The sequence below is a fragment of the Leucopleurus acutus genome, assembly GCF_964270905.1.
Source record: "Leucopleurus acutus genome assembly, chromosome: 19".
Taxonomy (NCBI): domain Eukaryota; kingdom Metazoa; phylum Chordata; class Mammalia; order Artiodactyla; family Delphinidae; genus Leucopleurus; species Leucopleurus acutus.
Genome location: NC_139161.1, coordinates 14,233,197 through 14,252,097, shown reverse-complemented (window position 1 = coordinate 14,252,097; position 18,901 = coordinate 14,233,197). Strand labels below are relative to the sequence as shown.

The 18,901-nt window shown below is 47.4% G+C and overlaps 1 protein-coding gene across 1 annotated transcript in view; it reads right to left on the bottom strand.

Moving 5' to 3' along the window:
• TEX2 (testis expressed 2) overlaps nt 1-15,182 on the bottom strand; it is a 107,242-nt gene extending 92,060 nt beyond the window's left edge. The window contains exon 1 of the mRNA XM_082860713.1: nt 15,130-15,182. The gene's annotated coding sequence lies outside the window, so the exon portion shown is untranslated. The remainder of the gene's footprint in view (nt 1-15,129) is intronic.
• Between the last annotated feature and the right edge of the window lie 3,719 nt (nt 15,183-18,901).

Below are 18,901 nucleotides of genomic sequence, written 5' to 3'. Positions count from 1 at the left end.
AGACTGGCAAGAAATAATCCACCCTCGGGAAACTGAAAGCCAAGGCCATAACTTCCTCTGTATTTAAAATCCAGAGTGCTGACTCTTCATTAATTTTAGATGAATTTCACAGTAGGTTTTTTGTAATTCCCAACAGCTTGCATTACTAGCTCATGAGGTGGCTCTATCAATTAAGAGATCTGGTTTCCTGGGCAGAGCCTCCGGATCACATGCCCACCTTCACGTGAAGGTGTTGTGCTGCCAAGGGGCTCATGAATCCTCAGAAGTAGCAGAAGCCCCTCCTCCAAAACCCTGTTCAGGGACAGATCCCTGAGCCCCCAGAACACTGTGGGAGAAATTCCGAGAGGGGAAGAAACAAACTACCAAAGGTAGAAGATGACCATCTTTGACTGTAATTTAAATTTGACAGGGTTCTGTTATAATAATGCACACCTGTCACCAGTGTCGTCTTATATATTGGCCTGCCTCTAGAAGAATGGTCTTTCTGAAAGCAACACCTTCTGTCTTTTCTGCCTCTGGCAAAATTGGAATAAGGAATATAAAACAGAATCTTACTTTCATGAGCAGAGCTCACAACATAGGATACACATGAGGTCCACAAGGAAAGAAGGGAGCCAGTGACGGTGATGCCAGATGTGGGTTCCTGACCAGTCAGAGGCTGCAAGAGCAGATCGCTGGACTTCCAGGCTAGAAACGGTGAGCTGAGACCCCAAGGCACTCCCCGGAGGGACAGAGTCACAGGGTTGCAAGGACCAGACTCCCAGTCCTCTTTCTACTTCAGGGCCCCCTTTCTGGTGGCAGACAAGAATTACCAGACTTGGGCTTCCCTGGTGGCACAGTGGTTGGGAGTCCGCCTGCCGATGTAGGGGACGCAGGTTCGTGTCCCGGTCCGGGAGGATCCCACGTGCCGCGGAGCGGCTGGGCCCGTGAGCCATGGCCGCTGAGCCTGCGCGTCCGGAGCCTGTGCTCCGCAGCGGGAGAGGCCACAACAGTGAGAGGCCTGCGTACCGCAAAAAAAAATAAAATAAAATAATTACCAGACTTAACAGAAAAGCCCATGAGAGGGTACAGATTAACTTAGAATGCATTAAGGAAAAAAAATGGAGGAGGAGGAGCAGATGGTATAAAAGAGATAAACCCAAGAAAAATGAAAAGAGAAGCCCTGTGAGAACTTGGGTGGGGGGGCAGGGGGCGACTGGGTCATTGATCAAAAGAAACTGACTAAGGAAACCAAGGAGAAAATATCATGGTGCAAGATACCTGGCTCAGAGGACAAGTTTATCCAGTGCTCTCCCACAAAGGATATCTTAAGGATTTGAGGAGGGGCAAGAGGCCAGTAGTGAGGAAAGAGAATCTCAGGGGTCCAGGGATAGAGAGCCTGGCATGATGACTGGTGAGGAGAAGCCAGGCTTGCACACATGGACTCCCACCAGCTAGGACCCTGCAGCCCTTGTTCTAGGTTCTCCCCCTACTGTGAATCGGTCCCTCCATTCTAAAAAGCTGGCTTCAGAGCTTTTTAGACAAGACATAAAGAAACTTTAGAGCTGGAGTTCTTCTGTAACTTAGCCTGATGAACATCAAAGACCCCACCCCACTGTCACTGCCACTGCAGCCAAATGCACATACACAAATACCCACAAGATTTCACATTCAACTTGCAGGAAGACAGAGACTTCTCCCTTCGCCTGCCCAAAGTTAAAAACCCTGACTCAAAGAATTCACTGCATTGTTTTGAGTAAGAGGGTGGTGTTTTGATCCACACCCCTTTGGAAGGTGGGTGTGTGGGCTGTAGGCAGTCCGGACAGGGCAGGAGACAGAGAGTAGGGTCAGGTCCTGCTCTAGGAAGATGACAGTCATCTAGGGCCTCCCAAAGCTTCGCCAGGATTTTTACTCCTGGAACCAAGACGTTAATGAGAAAATAGCTGGTTACTTTCTAGACACTCCACAAATAACCAAAAAATCGAAAAACAAACGAAAATTCCAAAACATAAAAGTGCTTACGTAAGTTAAAAAAGAAAGAAAAACTGGCATGTTGACTTATAAACTATTAACCCAGGAGAAAGGAATCTAACTAACCACTTTATAATTAAGAATTTATCATGTTTAATGTTATTCAAATACCTGCTTTAAGATTCTTCAAAGGCCTTCCTTAAAAGGAATGGCAAAGTGGGTAAGGACTTCCTTTAAGAGATTCACAGAAGACTGACTCTCACTTCAAGAGCCTGGACCTGCTCACTGACAGTCCCCAGGCACAGCCACTGTCTTCTGAGCAGTGTCATCTGCTGAATGCTCAAGGGATCACTGGAGAGCCAGCCCATATTAACTCACTATGGGGATAACCTATTTGACGAGACCTTTCTCAAGCCTCAAAGAATCTGGTTTGAAATCATCACGGTGGTTGGATGAGGGGTTCCAAAGCCAGTTTCCAGGCTTCCCGCTCGTCTGGCAGGGCCACTCAGTCCCTTAGCAACAGCATCACACCACTGAGAGATACTGATGTAAGCCCTACAACCACAGGCAGGAAAAGGAACCGACAAGGCTGAACCACGTACCTGCCCCTGCCTCATCACTGCAAAAACAAGAAACCAAAACCTCTCATTCCCATTTTAAATACCAATTTGGTCACCTGTATAAAAGAACTCCTAAAACAGAAAAAATGTGGCCAAAAAATATTCCTTTCTTCCTTAGCTTGAGCACCCATCTCACTCAACACTAACCAATCAACAGTGCCCACCTGCTCTGTGCTTACTCAGCACGGAGGTGGGTAAGAGGCCAGGGGACCCCACTGCAGTGCTTGGAAGGAGCCCAGGAGCAGGACAGCATTTCTGGGAAGGGAAATGGAAGTTACCAGGCCAACTCTGACAGATAACACAAAATGTCAAAAATTCTTATCAGGCCCAGTAGAGCAAGGTTTCAGAAAACAGTTAAGTCTGCAATTTCTGGAAGATTTCTTCTAAGCTGCGGGTCAAAATGTATATACTTTAAACATGTATTACATTTTAATTTTTGAGATTAACACTCTGGCATTATAAATTCAAATAGTTGGAAGAACCTCTTGACCATCTGCCCCAGAAAACCCTGGGCCCTGTACTTGTTACCTGTGCTGTCAAAACAACTCATCACCTAATCCAGAAACTCAACTTGTGTTTTTTCCTTCCATGAGATTTTCGTACCACAGATCAGACCTCATGAAATAACATTCCCCGCAGGCTATTAAGCCTCTGCCTACACCCCTGTTGGTCAAGCCTGAAGACAAAAGCTCGGCTGACCAAATGAGTTTGGTCTCTGGCTTGGAGCATGATCAACAGTCATTTCTATTGGGAGTTTTAGCCTTAAAAAAAAATTAATGTTCCTGCTTTACTATCAGGATCGAATATCACTCATCATCTCCCCACAGACATTAGCCTACCTTGGGAAATTAAAACAAAAGCAACTCCTTTCCCCTGGGTTTTCTACTACTCTTGACTTATTTTCCACTTCGATCTTGCCTGTGAACTTAGCCAGAGCCGGCAGCTCCGCCTTCCCCTAGGACAGCTCCCTTCAGACTTCCTAGCATAGGCACTGGAGTTTCTGCTCCTAACTCTGTGGGGTGGGGCTGGACAGTAGGATGGGAAACCAAGCAGAGGCCACATCAAAGTAGTCACTGCCGTGGGCTAATGCTCCAGAGGTCATTTGTAACAGGCATCTGGATATTAAGGACACAACAATGTCTCCAGTTCCAGCTCAGGTGAGAAGGAGGTCCGTCATTTTTATCAAATGAAGCAACAAAATAAGGTAGGAGATGCTCACCCCAGTGACCGCAGGGTGAAGAGCAGGCGCTGTGGAGCCTGCCTCCCCTGAACCAAGCTCTCTGCCTGTTGCTGGCTGCAGCCACAGGCCCCCTTGTACTCTGCATGGCTTTACCCCATCCTCAACGTCAACCGGCTCTTCCTTATTTGTCATCATTAGGTCCAAGCAGGACCACGCCCCCACCCCCACCCCCACCCACACACACCCACTTCCCTCTACCTGCTCTCAGAGGTAAAATTATCAGCAAGGTAGGGTTAGAATCTACCACATGGTCCACCTTGCATGGAATTCACCTTAACAAACATCTGCTTGGTCTACTACACCTGCCAGGGGTGAGGGTCTCCTGTTTTAAAATCTGTCTATGAAGAAAAATCATTGCCCCTCAATCTGGCAGGCAGAGTCCTAAGGTGAAATAACCTGCCCTCTGCTCCTTCCATCATAATTGAAACACTTCCCGTCAGCCTTCCATGATCAGGGCACACACAGCGAATCTCTCATAGGGTTTTCTTTTGGAGCCAGGTATACCCACACTACTTTGCTCTATTCTAACCCTCCCTCCGCCAGGTCACATTTACCTGGCTGTGCTGTTAAGGTTTCCAGGGCACGGAGCCATCACCTGCACACCCTCCGACAGGGGCATTCTCAACCAGCTCTGCTGCTAGCTCCCAGTTGGAGTTCCTAGGCTCCACTTCGGTGTCGACACTGCTGCTAAGTCACCCAGGTCTCTGAGGTCTCTGGTTCTGCAATTTTCCTGTCCCCTTAATATTCAGCTTAAAGCCTTCTTAACCAGGTTTGCAAGTCTCCCAGAAAACATCACTCTGGCCTTCATGAAATACCTCCCCTCTGGTTATCAGAGGCTCTGGTCTAGGGAACCAGCCCCTTCCTTCCAAAAATAAAAACAAAAACAAAAAAACGTGTTGCCTAGGAAACCAGCTAGAGACATCCCATATCAGTTTTCTCCTTCAGAATCACAAGTTGTAGAAGAAATTTAACCACTGTCTCTGCCAAGTCCTTCCATTTCCTATTCAGAAATTCAAAGTTTCTGGTGAAGACCCAGGTTTCTCCTACGAGTCCCTCCCACATGACAGGAGGATCTGATGAGCACCAGCAGGATCCTCCCCTCAGCTAGAAGTCAGCTCAGGAAGAGGGCAAGTCTCACCTGCTGCAGGGCCAGGTCTAAACACAGCTGCCTCCATTCTTCCCAATAGCTGGAAGTCTCTTCCCCGACAAGGCACAACTAGAATTCCCTCCCACTGCAAATACGAACAGGGCAGAATCCTGACTCTCTAGAAAGAGAGGAAGACTACTACATCCCTGAGACTTCCCTGGTGGTGCAGTGGTTAAGAATCCGCCTACCAATGCAGGGGACACAGGTTCGATCCCTGGTCCGGGAAGATCCCACATGCTGAGGAGCAACTAAGCCCGTGCACCACAACTACTGAGCCTGTACTCTAGAGCCTGCGAGCCACAACTACTGGGCCCGTGGGCCGCAACTACTGAGCCCACGCGCTCTAGGGCCCGTGCTCCACAACAAGAGAAGCCACCACAATAAGAAGCCTGCGCACCGCAAAGAGTAGCCCCCGCTCGCCACAACTAGAGAAAGCCCACGCAGAGTAGCAAAGACCCAATGCAGCCAAACATAAACAAAATTTTTTAAAAAAGACTACTACATCCCTGACTGTGGGCTGCATATGGAAGACTCCAACCCTGAGGTCTCAAATTGGAGACCCGTGCTACTAAGGACACACACTCAGTGAGAGTGAGGGCTGGGATAGGAAGCCAGACAGGAGGGCCACCCTTGCAACTCCGCAGGCAAATGCCTTTCAAGTCTGTGACAAGGGCACAGACATACTTCTCTTGTAAGACAGTGCTAAACCCACTGGACAGCTCCAACAATAGATTCCCAAAGACTCTCCCCCGACCCCCACCCCGGCCAGTTCCTTTCCCAGGTTATTCTACTCTAAAAACTATTCAATCCTTCCAATAAATCCAAGTTTTAAAGAGCATTCTTCAAGTTCCTCCTTGTTCCCAATGTGCTTGCATTCACTCATTCATTCATTCATTCACCCAGCAAACATTTAAGAAGCTTGTGCAATGGGTCACATACTGAGCTAGGCACTGGGTATATAAGAATGAGCAAAATCGACAAGGTCCCTGCCCTCCCGGAGGAAGGGGAAAAGCAGATGTCTCCTAAAGAATATGTCACAACAACAGTGAGAAGTGCTGTAAAGGACAAAAGAGAAAAGGGGAGCGAGGTGAGGGGTCAGAGCTGTTTTCTGAAGAGGGAGCAGCAAGGTGGCTCAGTTCCTGAAAGGCAGAGCTCCCTTCCAGCTGGGAGTGGAAGGGTGCCTAGACTATAATAAACCAGGAGGAGAGAGGCACGGGCCCAGGCTGAAGCAGGAGGCAGGAGTGGCTGGATCACGCAGCACTTTTCAGACCAGGTTCAGAATGTGGCTCTTATCCTGGGAGCAACTGGAAGCCTTCCTAGGGTTTTGAGCAAGGACGTGGCATGATTATATTGGGATTTTTTTTTTTTTTAAGAAGATGTTGGGGGTAGGAGTTTATTAATTAATTTATTTATTTTTGCTGTGTTGGGTCTTCGTTTCTGTGCGAGGGCTATCTCTAGTTGTGGCAAGTGGGGGCCACTCTTCATCGCGGTGCATGGGCCTCTCACTATCGTGGCCTCTCTTGTTGCGGAGCACAAGCTCCAGACGCGCAGGCTCAGTAGTTGTGGCTCACAGGCCTAGTTGCTCCGCGGCATGTGGGATCCTCCCAGACCAGGGCTCGAACCAGTGTCCCCTGCATTAGCAGGCAGATTCTCAACCACTGCGCCACCAGGGAAGCCCGGGAATTTTTAAGACACCACTCTGGCTGCAGAGGGGTGAAGAGATTAGAAAGGAGAGGAAGCAGCTGTGGGGAGAGGAGGGAGGCAGCTGCTGCAGTCTTCGAAGCCAAAAGATGGCAGTTTGGACTAGAGTGGTGGCAGTGAAGTTGGCGAGAAAGAGAACCATTCAAGAGACGTTTAAAAGATGAAAATAACAGCACTTGGTAACGGATGAGATAAAAGCCAGCTTGCATTTGCAGTGAAGAGAAATGTCAGTTACCTCCAGGAGAAAATACTGGCTGTATATACTCTGCAGCTCACTGGTATTACACATACTTCCTTTGGCAACTATTTTTCAAATTTCTAGACAAATTTAAAGCTCTTCTTATTTGCTCTTAAACCTATTCTTAAAAACCGTCATCCATTTTTGAAACACATTTATTGAGCATCTACTATGTGCTGGGGATAGAAAGGTGATCAAGATAGCCAGGCCCTTGGCATGTCTCCTCTGAGCCTCTAAACCCCCCTGGCAATGAATGCAACTCCCAAGGCTGAGGTCACCCTACCTCCAGAAACCTTCACATGAGTCACTCAACAGACTCCCGTCTACCTCTCAGAGACCTTCCACAATGCAACAGCAGCACAAGCAGGGAGATTCACTCCTTATTTCATAAGATCTGAGCCCCGGGAGACATCCCGCATCAAATCTAACTTCTCCAGGTGTCTGAGCTGCCAAAACCTTGCTCTTACAGGAAGACAATGAACCCCAAGAAGCAGTTCTTCCTTCTACATAATCAAACTCCTTTTCTCTAAAACGTACTGAGTTTGGGACCTACATGTGAACTGTGCTGTTCCATTTGTTGCCCAAATTAGTTTGTGCTGGATTTTATCCTACCATAGAGATTGAACAGTGTAGCTCCAGGGTTTACAAAACCAACAATGTGGCCACATAGAGCTATTTAACTGAAAATTAACTAGAATTAAAACTTCAGTTTCTCAGTTGCACTAGCCACCTTTCAAGTATTTGATAGTCACATGCGGCTAGTGGCCACCATATTGATGGCACAGATGTAGAGGTGCTGCTACAGGGTTCTTTGCTGTTTGATTTGAATTTCCCCTTAAAAAAAAAATACAGAAAAGTTTAACATATGGAGACTTTCAACATATTAACTGTGTTCCCCTCGATTTTATAAGTGAATGCTATAATCTGAATTTAAATTAACATGCACCACAAAAATAGTGCTTTTTAGTTAGTTTCATAGTTCGGGCTTTGTGTATATTTTATTTGCCAGGAATGTTGAAGATAAAACCTTGTGATTCCTTGTGAGGAAGAAAGGGACCATGATTTTACAAGCCAATGTGGACAGAGACTGTTTTACTCTTTTTACATATACCCTACACATTGTCCAATATAGTTGATATTCTCAGTAAATACACAGATTAATTGGTAATCTAATTTTGTGCCTACTTTTCATAATCAAGTCTATAAGGGGCTTGCAAGAAATGTTCATTTCAGATTTGGAATTTCAACTACTAACACCAGTCCTGTAGTGATGCAACATGCAGGAATTTTTTCTCTCGAACCATATCTACCATGTGATTTTATATCCCAAAGATACATTTATATTGTGACAGAAAATCCGCCAACAATGCTTCATATGTGAAACTATCTCGGAACAAGATTAGCAAAATGTTACTGAAACTGAGTGACAGAAACACGAAGCTCGTTATGTTATTCTTTCCTTTCGTGTATTCAAAATCTTTTTTCCTGAATAATAGATCTTTTTTAAAAAAAAGGACTAATGCAATTATATACAAATTCTATCGGTTCTAACAAATATTCTGTAGGGTAATTATAAACTTTGATATGGCTGGGTTCATAGTATTTTACCAAACCTCCCAAGCCAGGTCAAGAACTAACAAAGCCAGTGACTTGTTTTATGAAATTCTCCTCCTGTGTGACCGGAGGTGGGGCGGTTATGAGAAAGCACCACACCATGTCCCTTCAGGTGGGGTCTTCTTTCAGCAACTCGGAGCCATCATGCTTGATCACCTGATAATAAGGCCGCTGGCCTCTGCCTCCTCTTATCAGAAAAAAAAGACTAAAAATCCACTTCCCACAGCCCAACACTAAAGCAGACACCTGCAGACAGAGGAACAATGCTTCCGGTCCACCCTGACTTCAAGGTGAGCCCTGCACCCACTGCCGAGGCTCCAGGGCAAGCACTGCCCAGGTGCCGGCTGATGGTTAGCACGTTACAGGCTGTCCCACACTGCGCCACAGCAGGATGCCTCCAGTGGACTCCAGTAGCCATTTCAGTCCTACCTACTGCCCTGTGGTTACTTTGCACACAGAATGATGGGAAATGTGGACCCAGAACAGAAGCTCAACCCCTCCAGGCCAAGTTCCCCACTGCCTGTGAGTCAGCAAACCCTTGTAAGAAATTCCCAAGGTGCCTCAAGCAGTATCGGCTCTGAGCCCCAGCCCCTCCCCTCTGCTCTGTGATGCACCTGCCTCTCCCATCTTCATGCCCTCCTCTCAGGCCCTCCTCCCCTGAAGCCAGACTTGCCACACACTGCTCCCTCCCTTGAGGTGCTCTTCCCAACACTCCCAGTTGCTGGCCTCCCTCCCTTTATTCTTTCTCAGGGCCTGTTCTTTTTCCTCAGAGGAAGGAGACTTCGCGCTTATCACAATTTAATATATACAATGCACACATCTGCTGACTTGTTTATTGTCTAGACTACGTAATGTGCTATGTGTCGGCAGGGAATACATCTGTTTTGCTCCCCACTGGATTTCCAATGCCAAGCACAATGCTTGGCTCCAGCAGACGCACAGATACTTGTTTAATGAGTGATAATCACTGTTCAGTCAGTCCTTTAAGCGGAAAGATTTTTAAATTTTATATTTCAAGCCCCAAATGATATACAGAACCATCTTGAGGAACACTGCTTAAAAAACAACATTAGATGTAAGAAAGGACTTAAAATTGAGTAAGAGAACTGGCCAGCTTATGTCAGCTTTAAGTAACAAACGTGAAATGAAACTCTTATGAAATGCATATTGTGATTCTGAAAGGTTATTTGCGGGAGCAATCCAAGCGGTGGGTTTAAATCTCAAATCCTAAATAAGGTGGTGACTGAAGAGGGCTCCTCTTGCCCAGTTCCATTCTCAACTGTTAGGATAAGCCGGGAGGGGCTCAGTGTGTTAGCTCCAATCATCGTCTTGGGGGTAAAGCCCTTAGAACCAATCTTCCAAGCAAACCCAACAGACAAACGTTACCTCGTTGTTTCAAAGCCCACCCTGTTCCCCACCCCACCAGCTTCCTCACAGAAAGGTCAGATTCTTCTCTCAACAGTCCCACCTATGCTCACAGTGACCTGGCCTGTGGTTTTGTTCACCAAAGAAAAACCAAAGAGGACTTAAGTCTTCTGCAACTCCCATAGAGTTCGTCCTTAGGTTTAACAAAGTTCTCCCAATACGCAGCAGATGTTCTGAATGAGAACTCAGAATTTAAACAGGGGTCAGTACACAATAAAAGATTAGGAATGCATGACCCCAAAGCAGAGGGAAATCTCACTTTTTAAACTGGTAAAACTTCCAGGGCACATGGCTTGAGAAGATTCCAAAATGAGGCAGGGTGCATCTGAAACAACCACAGAACTCATATTGGGGAGCAACATAAGCTTGAGTTCTAGTCCCAGCTATAAGCCCTTGTCCTTGCTGTGTGATCTTGGACAAGTTACTTAACTTCTCTGAACCTCAGTTACCTCATCTTAAAATAAGATTGACACTAGTCTCTACTGCTCATAGGATGATGTGAGGTTTAAAAGTAGGAACAGTGCACAGTAATTCTCCATAAATGATGGTTACTCATATGGTTATCACCTACCCGTTCTTTTCTCTTTACAAAAGCGCTAGCACAAACATCGACCTGAGACTTCAGACTCATTTCCTTTCAACCATTTAATTTCTCAGATCCTTAGATTCATAAACTCACATAATCTATGACACTGTATTGGAGCGAGTGTGGGGGAGGAGACTAAGAAATCAAGTCCTCATTTTGGAAGAGACCCTCAAGATCCAGAGTAGGGAAATGATGTGCCCAAGACACACATAATAACAGGATAAACCCCCAGGACTGGAAACAGGTCTCTTAATACCAACTGCAGTGCTCTCTCTACCTCACTCAGAAACCCAGGGTTTCTGTGATTTCATGACCTCCTAGCATCCCTCTGATGAATGGTACCTCACAGACACTTCACACAACGCAATTAAGCATTACAAGGAGTTTGGCAAGAGGCAACATGGAATCTTGCATAGAACCTTGAGGTGCTTTAAAATTCACGTATAAGAGTATTCACACCAGCCTACGTTTCTAAACTTCTTATAACGATAGTTATTTTTTTATTTTTATTTTTTTTGTGGTACGCGAGCCTCTCACTGCTGCGGCCTCTCCCGTTGCGGAGCACAGGCTCTGGACGCGCAGGCCCAGCGTCCATGGCTCACGGGCCCAGCCGCTCTGCGGCATATGGGATCCTCCCGGACCGGGGCACGAACCTGCATTCGGCAGGCGGACTCTCAACCACTGCGCCAGCAGGGAAGCCCACGATAGTTATTTTTAACTTGGGATTTAAAGTTGACAAAGAACTCAATGAACAGGCAGGACAAAGGGAGCTGTCTGTCCATGGCTGGTTAGCTCCTGAAGTCAATGCTTCTCAGCGGACAAGAGTCAGCCAAAGGACAGAGCTTCACGCAAACTGAAAAACATTCCTCCAGCCCACAGACCATGGATTACTGCCTGGGCTCCAAGTGGCAAATCTTACGAGATGCTCCCTAGCTTTTCCCCAAAACCACCTACCAGTTAACCATACGTTCTGTCATCCGACAGGAGCAACTGTTACTGGGTGCTCACGCTGTGCCAGGCACACGAGTGACTTCATGTAATCCTCACAACTACCGATAAAGAATGTACTACCGTGGTTCATATGACCTAGAACCCCACTGACTATGACACCATTATTTTACATACGAAAAAGGAAGTTACTGCCAACTACAACTTAAGACCTCATAGATTATAAGATACTTTTCAGAAATGTTAAGATGAGACAAACTGTACTGTCTTAGCGTTGTTGAAATGTGAATATTGTCCCACTTACAGATAAAGAAACTGAGGTACACAGAGAGAGAAAATAATTGCCCAAGGTCACGGAGCTGATAAGTGGAAGCATTGGGATACATACCTGGTAAGTCTGGTCAACTTTTCATGGCAGTAAACTCAGATTTCTTGAGAGCCACATGAATTACCCAAAAACACACCTGGCAGAGAGGCAGGACACAATGGTGCTAACTCTTGTTCCACCATGAGCACATTAACTGCGGCAATTCTCTGAACATCTCTGAACCTGACCTTTCATGTGTCCAAGAAGGCACTGTGCTAGACTATACTAAACCGCCATCCTCCTTCTGGGAAAAGCAATGCAGTACGATGGAAAAAGCACATTTGGAATCAGAAAGTCATAGACTGAAATTCTTGTTCCAGAGAATTCCCTGGCGGTCCACTGGTTAGGACTCTGTGCTTTCACTGCCGAGGGCCTGGGTTTAATCCCTGGTGGGGAAACTAAGATCCCGCAAGCCGTGTGGTACGGCCAAAAAAAAAAAATCTTGTTCCACTATCTAACCAGCTTATTGCCCTGGGAAATTTACTGAACTGCTCTGAGCCTCTGTTTCCTCTCCTGTAAATTGAGGCTACCAGCATCTAGCTCACTCAGAGGGCTGCTCAAGGACGGGAAAGGATATATATACAAACAGAGAAAGCAGCACATGGCAGAGCTGGAATTCAACAAATGCTCTTTTCTATACTAGCCACCTTCTGCTTTGGGACAGAATCAAGGAACAAACAATTCCCTGTGACCTCAGCAATTCCCAAGTGGGACACTCAGGAGAGAATAAGGATCAGACAGGAGAAAGCAGACCCTGAGGGACACTCAGGCAAAGAAAATGAACTGGAAGCACCTGGAGGACAGGGATGAACTTCCAAACTTCTCAATAAACTAACTGACAGGGGAATGGGAAAAAAAGAGAGAACTTAACACTATCAAAAGACACTGGTCAATAGATATGAGGATGAAGAGATAACAAACCTGACACAGAAAACCAGTCTTGGAAGATTCAGTTTGATACCAAAAGTGATCTACAGCAGGAAGAATTTCCCCATTGTTCTGTTTTGTTCTTACTTAAGTAATACGCTGTGCATTTCTCCCCTTTCTTTCTTCAAGAGCTTCAGAAAATCCTCAGAAGAGCTTTGACTTGGAGGGAAGGTGAATCATATAGATGTAGAAACAAGTTCTTGACCTGTTTCTTTCTCCATCGTACCCATAATGCCTCAAAGTTTCTGGCACACAGCCAACTCTCAACAAAAATTAGTTGAGTGAATATTTTTTGACTACATGTCATTTCACTTTGACCAAAACTGCAAAACATCCTATATATTTATTCTACCTAAAAGCCTAATAATCTTTCCTACTTCTTTTCCAGAAGCATTCTAAAACCATAATCTCTAATACACAAACAATACACTTGGCAAAAGCTGTTTCTCCAGTCCTCTCACACGATGACATTCTACCCGCTCTTCAAACCTCCAACAAGGTCCAGCCCCCTCAGCCCCACCAAACCCCTGCACTTTCTCTTCCCCCTCCTCTGTCCAGCCCTCGGGTACCTTGTCAGTTGTCTCAATTACCACCATCATCTGAACTGAATCAGTTTGTTAATCTCCTTCCTCTCAGGCACAGCACCTTTCCTGGAGATTAATGTGCAGGCAAGTCAAGTTCACCCACAGTCCTCCATACACTCCCTACCCATCCCCATCCCAGCCTTCCCTGACACTCCCAGAGAGGCCCAGTGGGGGAAAAAAAAAAAAAAGGCAAAAATCCCACCCTAGCCCCATCACCTCAGGAGGCTGCTTGTTTTCCATAAGTTTAGACCAATCACCAACTTTTAGAAGAATTTCAAAGAATCCTGAAATGATTTAAGGGTTGGGTAAGAGCTGATAGAAATGGCACTTTTGCTCTTTCAATACCTCCTAGGAGATAAGCTTCACTGTGTCACTGAGCTCTAAACCCACAAACCTGGACTCCTGGGAATTCCCTGGCAGTCTAGTGGTTAGGACTCTGTGCATTCACTGCCCAGGGCCCTGGTTCCATCCCTGGTCTGGGAACTAAGATCTCACAAGCTGTGAATCGAAAAAGAAAAACCCACAAAAACCTAGATTCTGCAAACACTCCCTATCCCAGAGTTCAAGGATCATTTGCCCCTCCGTTCTTCCTTGTTGGTTTCCATATAAAAGTCACTCATTGTTTCCCTTCCAGCTTACATCAGGCTCCTGAAAGGACTCCTTTAAATCCTTTGATGAAAACCATCAAAACATGCGAAAGGCTGGTTCTTTTCAATTCCTGTGCAGAGCAGCCCCGGTGTCAAGAGCTAGAACTTCAAACATGAATATGGCACCACCCCTGTCTTCATGGAGCCCACGCTTTTCCTCCAACTCTGAAAAAGTATGCCCTCCCTGGGAAGCGTCGGTTAAGATGTAGTGACAAAGTACTTCATAGCTTTGGAGGAAGAGCGAGGGTGGAAACAGACTTTGCCCTTACATTGGCTGCCGTGTAACCATAACAACAGATGGTTTAAGTAACCATCAACCCACCTAGGGGCTAAGTTTTCCAAAAACCATTTTCAAAAGGGGAAAACTCCCCTGCACCGACTCCCGCGTCAGCCGTGCATTCTGGGCAGCGTGCGAGGCGGAGCTGAAGCCGACGGTTCAGTCCATCCCCGGTCCCACCGCTTCATTCGTGTGCTCCCCGGCAGCACAACCTCCGCCGTCACACCCGAGCTCTGGGGCACGGCACCTGGCATTAGGCCTCAGCCCAATGTCACTTGTTAACCTTCCAAACCCCCGGCTTTCGGGACGCCGCCGCCTCAGGTCTAAGGCACGCAAACCACCCACTGCCACCCACGATTTCCAGGAGCTAGAGAAAAACAACCCGAGACGCAGAGAGCCTCTAAAAGATCCGCGTAAAAGTAACTGCGGTTCTCGACTTCCAGGCATTTCGCAACGTGAGCGCTGGGGGCGGCAGGAACCCGGGGCCCCATTCACAAAACTACAAGCTGTTTTCCCTTAGTTTGCTTGTGGACGGTCCTCCCCGGACGGGGCCGAACCCGGAGCCCGTGGACCGCAGGCTGCGGGGACCGGCCGGAGGGCACCTCCGGCGGGGTCAAGCCCAGACCGCCCCACACCGCCCCAAAGGAAAGAAGGGTGCGCCCGGGGTCGTCGCGGGTAGGCGTCCCTGTCAACTTAACCTAGACCGTGACAGCGGGGCGGGGCCCTGTGGGGGCCGGACCCCCGCGCCCCGCCGCACCAACGGCCGCCGGCCCCCGATCGTACCCCGGAACCTGAGGAGCCTGAGCCTTCTCGGCGGGCGTTCCCCCCACCGCCCCACCCGGCCCCGGGAGCGCTCACCCCGGATCCACTGGCTGCCTCATTGTACTGCGCCGGCGACCGTGCTCCACGGCCGCCGCAGCTCCCGCTACGGCTCGGGATCTGGCCACAGTCCTGCCGCCAGCCCGCCCCCGGGCCACCGGCCGCCCCGCCCCGCCGGCGGACCCGCCCCGCACCCGCGGCCGCCGCCGCCAACCAGAGGGCGGCGGGGGCGGAACAGGCCGCGCGCCAGGCCCGGCCAATCCAGCCCTCTACAAGTGCGCCGAGGAGCGGCCGCGGAAATGGCCGGGCGATTGGTCAGGTCTGTTAAAGGGGCCGCCGCCCATGGGGCTGGGGAGAGGGGCGGCGGCGGGGTTACCAGGGAGAGCCTGGTGTGGGCGAGGTAGGAGCTTCTCTTCTCTCCCAGGCTGGCAGCAGCGCTCTCCCCAGCGCTTTGCATATTAATTTCCTCTTCCTGCAGCCTAGCAACAAGTGGAGACAGAACCTACCTCTGTCAGAAGGAGAAACTGAGTCTCCGAGAACCAAGGGTCTCCCGCTTGACAAATTAACTCAGGTTTGGGTTTGGAGGGCAGTCAGGCAAATCTGTTCCCGTCCAGTCCCAGAAATTGGCTTACAGAGACACATTCTCAACCTCACCCTGGAGGATCTTTTTAAACATATTTAATAGACATTCCGTGTGTCTGGAGTGGGACTGGGGAAACTGAGGCGGTTCTGCTGTGGGTGGTACAAGAGCCACACTCAGGCACGGATTTCAAGTCGATCATGGTGATGAAATCCAAATTCAACTGCCAAAAATAAAGAGAAACTTTTTTTTTTTAATCCTCAAAATCAGTAATACGGTTGGGAGACTTGCTAGTTGGGCTGGGCGTCGCCTACTAAGGAACTCAGAACAGTTGCCTGAGTGGGTCATGCTGAGATCTGAGTTTGAAGGGCCCTGGGCTGGCATGAAGCAACAAGCCAGTCTTGTTTTCTGACTGGTGAGACGATGCTTAAATACTTCAACGGCAAACACACCCTTCCTCGTTGCCATCACCAGGCCCAGTCATAACCCCAGGAGGGTGCCTTGCCCTTCTGGAGCTTGGTTCCAAAGACGTCAAGCCCTGCCCACCCTCCCAGATACATTCCTGTCCCCATCCCTGTGTCCCAGACACACATCTGACCCAGAAGTCACTGCCTCGACTTGAAAGTCAGCCCCTTCCACCTAGACCCCTCCTACGAGGAGCAAACAGACTCCAAAGAACAACCGTTTTTGTCGTTGTTGTTGTTTTGCTGTGATATCTGATAGGTGCTGTGTTTGCCAGGAACAGCTCGACACACACATTCATCAGCCTCATCAGGATTAAGTCTCTGAGTTGCAGATATCACTGCCTGGGATCACCATTTGCTTCACTTGGCCTTCCCAAAGGAAGAAGAATTCTTGTCTTAAATGGAGAGGGTTCCGGTCGTGGATATCTGGAAATGTGCAACAAAGGCAGTTAGCACTAGAGAAACAGCCCAAAGCTTGTCTCGGCCACCTCTTAAAACCTCCACCTGGGCTGGGGGTGGGATGGGGAGTGAAGTGGGGTGCCTGGAGCTGCACCACCACAAGGGTCCCCGGAAGCTGGCAGTGTGCATCTCAGAGTGCCCCCCAACCCTCCTTGCCTGGGCCAAGCCCTACATAAATATTAGATTAATTAATACAGTGTCAACCTTACCTGGAGGCCAATAAGATCTAGCACGAACCCTTAGAAGAAGACTTTCTTTCTGAAAAGTGAGGAATTTGGATGCTTTGAAAAATAAACATATAATAACATAATAATATTAACACGTCCTACCTTTAAGAGGTTTCTCTGGGCAAGACACTTCGTCAAGATCTTTGCACATATTAATTCATTGAAACCTTACAAGAACCCTGTGTGGTAGGTATGGTTATTATTTTCTCCATTTTACGGATGCAGAAGCTGAAGCTCATGGAGGATTGGTAATGTGTCCAAGATCACAAGACTAGCTCAAGAGAGAGCCGCATTCATGACCTCCTACCTGCCTGCTCCAGTGCCTGCCTAAATGCCCGTCCTTGCTGCCGGAAACAGGATGGCTAACTTCAAAAGGCAAAAGAAGCGATCTTCACCAAAAGACAGCTCAATATAGCAGCACTGCCTTGGAGTTTAAGTTCCATTGCTCTAACTTACCACCTGCTTGATCTTGAACAAGACATATCATTAAATCCCTTTGAGCCTCTGAGTGCTTGTCTATAAAATGGGATAATAACAAATTCTGCCTCCTGGGGCTGGCATGAAAACCAAATCAAATAAATATACATAAATACATATGTACTTTGAACTTACAAATGAAAAGAGTGATTTTAGAGCTTGGAGTCTGTGACTCAGTATAGTGACCAATGACAAAGGCCGGGGATTGTGATGCTAAATTTAGATATCAAACAAGATTCCTTACTTTCTCCCCCAAATAGCTGATCTATAGGTACAATATGTACAAAGTGAACTAAATCTTTTCTACCCATAGAAGTCATAGAAATTCAAACCCAAGTTATTACTCTGGCATCTGCCTCTCTCCCCCGCAACCATCACCCAAGTCTCTCTCTCAACCCAGGCTCCAGCTTAAGCCTACAGGTTCCAGTATACTTGATTATTCCCAATCATGTCATTTCAAGTTAATTCTTATTTTCTCATGAAACTTATACTGGAAAAAAAAAAAAAAAGGCTGTACGATTTTTTACTTCCATTTTTTTTTTTTCGGCCACACCACCCAGCATGTGGGATCTTAGTTCCCCGACCGGGGATCAAACTTGTGCCCCCTGCGCTGGGAACATGGAGTCTTTACCACTGTACCACCAGGGAAGTCCCTGCTTCAATTTTTTGGCATTGCATTGCACTCTTGGCAGGAGAAATGGTTATGAAATACACAAAAACAAAAAGTTGATCCACTCATACATCTAAAAAAAAAGGGTTAGGGGCCCATTGTGCCACAAGCTGCTCCTTTAACGAGCAATCGCTGAGAGCTCAGTAAGTACCAGGTGGTGTGCTGAGTACTGGGGATGGAAATGAAGACAGTATTTGAAAAAAAAAAAAGTGCATAAAGATGGCCTTTTAGCACTAGATCTAGCAGAGAAAGACTGACAAATTGATAGACCATTATAGGCTTCCGCAAAGTTAAGCACAAGAGCTATGGCACACAGAATAGGCATTTATAATTGCTGGGGAACCCCATAGTGTTTTAGGGGTGACCAGATGAAGGCTACTAAGAAGAGAAACCAGGGCTTCCCTTGTGGCACAGTGGTTCGAGCCCTGGTCCCAGAAGGTCCCACATGCTGTAGAGCAACTAAGCCCGAGTACCACAACTACTGAGCCTGCGGTCTAGAGCCTGTGAGCCACAACTACTGGGCCCGCGTGCCACAATGACTGAAACCCACACGCCTAGAGCCTGTGCTTTGCAACAAGAGAAGCCACCGCAATGAGAAGCCCACGCACTGCAACAAAGACCCAACACAGGCAATAAGTAAATAAATAAATAAAATAAAATACATCTACTTAAAAAAAAAAAGAGGAGAAACCAGAGAGGTGATTTAAAAAAAACAAACAAACAAAAAATAACAAGTAAGTATGTTGTCACCAAGGAGAAGAGATTGGAGATGGAGGGAGCAACATATGCCTTAGAAGGGTCAAGTTGGGAGAGATCTGAAGAGTGCACCTTGGGATTTGGAAATTAGAAGGTTACTGAGGCCATTGACAAAAGCAGTGTAGGTGGGGCTGGAGATGCAGCGTCTCCCTAGAGTTGGGCTGAGGAGAAGAGCTAA